This window comes from Trichechus manatus, unplaced genomic scaffold (assembly GCF_000243295.1).
Source record: "Trichechus manatus latirostris isolate Lorelei unplaced genomic scaffold, TriManLat1.0 scaffold00098, whole genome shotgun sequence".
NCBI classification, from domain to species: domain Eukaryota; kingdom Metazoa; phylum Chordata; class Mammalia; order Sirenia; family Trichechidae; genus Trichechus; species Trichechus manatus.
The window spans coordinates 1,946,368-1,953,430 of record NW_004444034.1 but is presented as its reverse complement, the minus strand read 5'-3'; positions in this window follow the sequence as shown (position 1 = coordinate 1,953,430).

The window sequence follows — 7,063 nt, the reverse complement described above, 5'->3', positions numbered from 1 at the left end:
AAACCTTCATCTAAGGTACAAAAAAAAAAAAAAGAATTATCTATGTGAGATCAAATTGACAACAGCAACTCAAAAGGTTTGATGGGAAGCCTAGGGGACAGTGAGTTGAAGATAATGATGATGGAATAATTTGGAAAAGGATAGTGAGAATAGCAGCACAACTGGAAGAAAGTAATTGATGTCACTGAATTGTACATGTAGAAACTTTCAAAACGGTGTAACTTTGGCTATGTATATTTTCACCAAAAATAAGGTCCTCAAGGTTGAGAAGGGAGAATGTTGACATGTCGTGGGGTTGTTAACCAAAGTCATAAAACAATATGTGTACTGACTGTTTAATGAGAAACTATTTGTTCTCTAAACCTTCATCTAAAGTACAATAAAAAAATTTTAAAAAAATGAACTGTGCAAAATGAAAACAAAACTTAAAGATTTGGAAAACTCTGTTGTACAAACTAAGGACATGTGTTCTAGAATGTTCACAAAGGATGTGACTACACACTCTTTTGGTAAAGAGATTAAACCTATGCCTCATGGATCTAACCAACTACCGCAGCAGAAAACCCATCCGCTTAGACTGAAGGGGATAGAGAAAGAGTGAAAGCAAAGAACGATGTCTGCCTCTTGGAATTCTGCAGGCAGAAAACAGACCAGAGAAGCTACATCTGTTGTCCTCCAAGAAAAGAAAAAGACCATCCCTGGAGTAGCTTGGAGACCAGCAGAACTGTTGGAAGGAGCAGAACTGTTGGAAGGGAAGCAGGGCCTTCTTGGTTTCAAAGGATGGGGTCATGGTCTCCTGGATCTCAAACGGTAGGGCCACAACCTCCTAGCTTTCAAAGAGTTGAATCTTCATCAACTCTGTTCCAGAGTGTGGGGCTGTGTTAAAGTCTGCTAGGGGATGGGGCCACTGCCCGAAGCTGAAGGGGTAGGGCTTCCATGCCCAAGGGGCAGAAGAATGGGGCCTGCCAGGACCGAGGGGATGGGGTTACCACTCAGATGGACTAGGAGAATGGGGTTGCCCAAGCTGAGGGAACAGAGCTGTCATCCCAGTGGACCTGGAAGGCAGAGCTGAAGCCCATGGCTGAGAGGCATCCACTCAGAATCCAGAGGACATGGCCATCATCCAGAGTCTAGAGGGCAAGGCCATTGCCCAGGTGGTCTCAGAGAACAGAGGATTATTTTCAAGGCTTGAGAGCTAATATAAATTGTTCTGCTGGGTTTTGGACTTGCTGGGTGTCCATTATCCTTTCTTATCCTCCGATTTCTTCCATTTGTAATGGAAATGTCTACCTTGTGCCTGTTCCATCATTGTACTTTGGAAACAGATAAGTTGAAGTCTAGACTTCACAAGTTCACAGATGAAGACGTGTTTTGTCCTGGATGGAATACGCCTCAAGTCTCTCCTATATTTGATTTAGATGATTCAGAAGCTGAGATTTTGGACTTGGAGTTGATTTAAGACTTTTGGGATGATGTGATAGAGTGAATGTGTTTTGAATGTGGCAAGGGACATGAATTTTTGGTGGCCAAAGAATGGAATGTTATGGATTGAATTGTGTCCCCAAAAAATATGTGTTATAAATCCTAACCTCTATGTCTGTGGTTATAATCCAATTTGAGAAAGGGTTTTCCTTGTTTTGTTAATGAGACAGGATTAGTGTAGGGTGTGTCATAAATCATTCTCTTTTCAGATATAAAATAGGTTAAACTAGCAATCAGGAGAAGCAGAGATGAGGGAAGATTGATGCCAAGCCACATGGAGATCTCAAAGGAATGAGGAAAAAAGTTGAAGAGACAAGGACATTCCCCTATAGCTAACAGAGAGGGAAAGGCTTCCCCTAGAGCCAGCGCCCTATGTTCGGACTTCTAGCCTCCTAAACTGTGAGAAAATTGGTGTTTGTTAAAGCCATCCAACTGTGGTATTTTTGTTCTAGCAGCACTAGGTAACTAAGATAGTCTTCTCTTCTATCTCATGCTCAGTATAAATCTCTTTTCCTGTCCTCTTATAGAACTGCTTGGAAAATGTGTATATGTGTATGTGTGTGTGTGTTGAATTAAGGTTATGGAGGGAAGGCAGGTCTGATTTTCAGATCCTTATTGCCCCTCTATCTTCTAGGCACTAACTCCTCTTGGAAGTGGAGTGGGGGGAGGGTCATGAGAGGAAGGGAAAAGAACCAATGACTCAGTATTGAACTGGATGAGGTTGCATCCATTTCTTTGCTTGGCTTCAGGAGTAGAATCTTCCCTTTTCTCCAGCCTCGTAGGAGTGCCGGCTCACTAGATGGTTCATTCTCTCGTCTAACTTGCACACCCCACATGGGGCTCAAGAGAATTCCTTAATGCTTTCATTCACCACTTGGAAGGGTCGGAAATTTAAGGTGACAACAATCCTCAAAACTATCTAGCCATCAGAGTTCCTTTCAACTGTCAAGGCCAGGTCCTTCTGCTCTGGTAGGAGTGAAGAGAAGAAGGTTAAGATACACAGATAGACCTCTTTATAAGCTTTCCTTCAACTTCTCTTCCCTCCCCAACTTGAGGATCTTGGGAGAAGGGGCAAAAGTCCTGGTTCTGCCTACTCACATTTCTTTTACATTACTTTCTGTTTACTTGGGTGATGCCTTTTTAACTTAGAAGCTGAGAACTTAGTGCCAAAGTTCTTTGCTGTGGACAGTTTCTAAAATAGTGGTTCTCAATCCTTGCAGCACATCAGCATTACCTACAGCTTTTGAAAATAAACTAAATCATAATATCTGGGGCAGGTGGGACAGGCACCATAAATGTTTAAAAGACCCTCAGATGGTGCTGATGAACAGGAGGGTGGGAAATCACTACTCTAAAAACACAGTGCCCAATGGGTACAAAGAAAAGAACACATCAATTAATACCTCGTATATCATCCTGCCACAAAATGTAGAAACTGAGGCACAGAGAGGCTAAGTAACTTGCTTGACATATAGAGCTAGTAATTATCAGAGTAGGAATCTAATGGACCCAAAATTCCAAATTCTCCTTTAGTCTATTAGTAAGGATCATGGGTCAGAATGGAATACTTCTTCTCCTGTCCTTTTCTGCTCCTTCCTCTCATTTCTGTGTCTTGCCTACTTTCCAGAGGCACCCTTAGCACCTGAGGTTGCAAGTGCCTGGAGCTGACAAGGCAAGGGCTGTTGAATATACCATCTCTTTGGACAATTTTTATTATTATAAATAATGTTTAAGGGGGTAGTAGCTTAAAATTTTATAAATCAAAAAAATGAATCGGAGTTTACATGGTTAGATGACTCAAGCTAGAAAGTCATGAACTATTTTTAGCCCATGTTAACAGCTGAGAGTTAACCCTAACCTGGTGTTTAATTTCAAGGGTAGAGAGGACCAGAACAACTGAATTCACTCTAAAAGTGATTTAATCACTGATTCTTCACTTCATGCGTCCATGGTCACTACCACCAAAAGTCATTTAAAAGCCCCTTGCTTGGTGTTCTATAGAGCAATTTTAAGGGCAAAGATTACAAATTAGTGAACTCTTTAATGTAACAAAAATAAGACAAAAAAAAACGTGCTTCTCATAATTCGAGCAAAAATGTAAGACTCCGTTAAAAAGATAATTATATCTATATTTTAATCTATATCTATTTTTAATCTATATAATCTCATTATCATAGATAATGCAATTATTCACAACACTCTAAATTAAAAATAAATCCTTGATAATTATAGGCTAATATATCCAGTTCACCCATACATATTTACAATATACATAACTGAAACAGAAGTTTTGTAATTCAATAGTGCATGTTGTCAAAGTGTAAAAATAACAAGAATTCTTTAAGGAGAAAAATGATAGATTTTATGAGGATTCATTACCACTGAAGCTGGGCAAACACTTGGTAAAATTCCGAGTGCCTGAAAAGTCCAAAAGGAGAGAGGGATTTTCACATAAGAGGGCTGGGGTTACACACAAGTCACAAGTAAACCTTTCACAATGTCAGTTAATCACAAACTTTTGGGGGGCAATCTTTCTTTCTAAGTAATTTCCTGCGTGGTTTAAAGTCAGGGTGTATCCTCTCACCATACTTATTCAACCTGTCAATTTGTTGTAATGTGGGGGTTTGTGTGTTGCTGTGATGCTGGAAGCTATGCCACTGGTATTAAAATACCAGCAGGGTCACCCATGGTGGACAGGTTTCAGTGGAGCTTTCAGAATAAGACAGACTAGGAAGAAGGACCTGGCAGTCTACTGAAAAGAATTAGCCAGTGAAAACCTTATGAAAAGCAGCAGAACATTGTCGGATATAGTGCCAGAAGATGAGCCCCTCAGGTTGGAAGGCACTCAAGATACGACCGGGCAAGAGCTGCCTCCTCAGAGTAGAGCCAACCTTAATGACATGGATGGAGTCAAGCTTTTGGAACCTTCATTTGCTGATGTAGCATGATTCAAAATGAGAAGAAACAACTGCAAACATCCAATAATTATCAGAACGTGGAACGTACAAATTACGAATCTAGGAAAATTGAAGTGGAATGCATAAACATCAATATCCTAGGAATTAGTGAGCTGAAACAGACTGGTATTGGCCATTTTGAATCAGACAATCATATGGTCTACTATGCCGGGAATGACAACTTGAAGAGGAACGGCATTGCATTAATCATCAAAAAGAACATTTCAAGATCTATCCTGAAGTACAATGCTGTCAGTGACAGGATAATATCTCTAAGCCTACAAGGAAGACCAGTTAATACAACCGCTATGCAAATTTACGCACCAACCACTAAGGCCAAAGATGAAGAAATTGAAGATTTTTACCAGATTCTGCAGTCTGAAATTGATCGAAGATGCACTGATAATTACTGACGATTGGAACGCGAAAGTTGGAAACAAAGAAGAAGGATCAGTCATTGGAAAATATGGCCTAGGTGACAGAAATGCTGTCACATAATTGAATTTTGCAAGACCAATGACTTCTTCATTGCAAATACCTTTTTTCCCCCAACATAAATGGGAACTATACGCCAGATGGAATACACAGGAATAAAATTGACTACATCTGTGGAAAGAGACGATGGAAAAGCTCCATATCATCAGTCAGAACAAGGCCAGGGGCCAACTGTGTATCAGGCCATCAATTACTCATATGCAAGTTCAAGTTGAAACAGAAGAAAATTAGAACAAGTCCATGAGAGTCGAAGTACAACCTTGAGTATATTCCACCTGAATTTAGAGACTATCTCAAAAATAGATTTGACATGTTGAACACTAATGATCAAAGACCAGACCAGTTGTGGAATGATATCAAGAACATCATACATGAAGAAAGCAGGAGGTCATTAAAAAGCCAAGAGAGAAAGGAAAGACCTAAATGGATGTCAGACGAGACTCTGAAACTTGCTCTTGAACGTCAAGTAGCTAAAGCAAAAGGAAAAAATGATGAAATAAAAGAGGTGAACAGAAGATTTCAAAGGGTGGCTCAAGAAGACAAAGTAAAATATTGTCATGAAATGTGGAAAGACCCGGAGATAGAAAACCAAAAGGAAAGAACACGATCAGTATTTCTCAAGCTGAGAGAACTGAAGAAAAAATTCAAGCCTCGAGTTTCAATACTGAAGGATTCTACGTTGAAAATATTAAACGACGAAGGAAGCATCAAAAGAAGATGGAAGGAATACACAGAGTCATTATACCAAAAAGAATTCGTCAACGTTCAGTCATTTCAGGATGTAACATATTATCAGGAATCCATGGTACTGAAGGAAGAAGTTCAAGCTGCACTGAAGACATTGGCGAAAAACAGGCTCTGGGAATCGACAGAATACCAATTGAGATGTTTCAACAAACGGATGCAGCACTGGAAGTGCTCACTCGTCTATGCCAAGAAATTTGGAAGACAGCTACCTGGCCAACTGACTGGAAGAGATCCATATTTATGCCTAGTCCCAAGAAAGGTGATCCAACTGAATTCGGAAATTATTGAACAATATCATTAATATCACATGCAAGCAAAATTTTACTGAAGATCATTCAAAACTGGCTGCAGCAGTAAATCCACAGGGAACTGCCAGAAATTCAAGCCAGACTGAGACGAGGACATGGAACCAGGGGTACCATTGCTGATGTCAGATGGATCTTGGCTGAAAGCAGAGAATACCAGAAAGATGTTCACCTGTGTTTTATTGACTATGCTAAGGCATTCAACTGTGTGGATCATAACACATTATAGATAACATTGCGAAGAATGGGATTTCCAGAACACTTAATTATGCTCATGAGGAAGCTGTACATGGATCAAGAGGCAGTCGTTTGAACAGAACAAGGGGATGCTGAGTGGTTTAAAGTCAGGAAAAGTGTGCATCAGGGTTGTATCCTTTCACCATATCTATTCAATCTGTATGCTGCACAAATAATCCGAGAAGCTGGACTATATGAAGAAGAACAGGGCATCAGGATTGGAGGGAGACTCATTAACAACCTGCATTATGCAGATGACACAGCTTTGCTAGCTGAAAGTGAAGAGAACTTGAAGCCCTTACTGATGAAGATCAAAGACCACAGTTTTCCGTATGGATTACACCTCAACATAAAGAAAACAAAAAGCCTCACAACTGGCCCAAAAAGCAACATCATGAAAAACGGAGGAAAGATTGAGGTTGTCAAGGATTTCATTTTACATGGATCCACAATCAACACCCATGGAAGCAGCAGTCAAGAAATCAAAAGATGCATTATATTGGGCAAATCTGCTGCAAGAGATCTCTTTAAAATGTTAAAAAGCGTTAGAAAAAGCAAAGATGGCACCTTAAGGACTAAGGTGAGCCTGACCCAAGCCATGGTGTTTTCAATCAGGTCATGTGCATGTGAAAGCTGGACAATGAATAAGGAAGACCAAAGAAGAACTGATGCCTTTGAACTGTGGTGTTGGTGAAGAATATTGAATAAACCACGGACTGCCAAAAGAACAAACAAATCTGTCTTGAAAGAACTACAGCCAGAATGCTCCTTAGAAGCAAAGATGGCGAGACTATGTCTCACATACTTTGGACATGTTATCAGGAGGGATCAGTCCCTAGA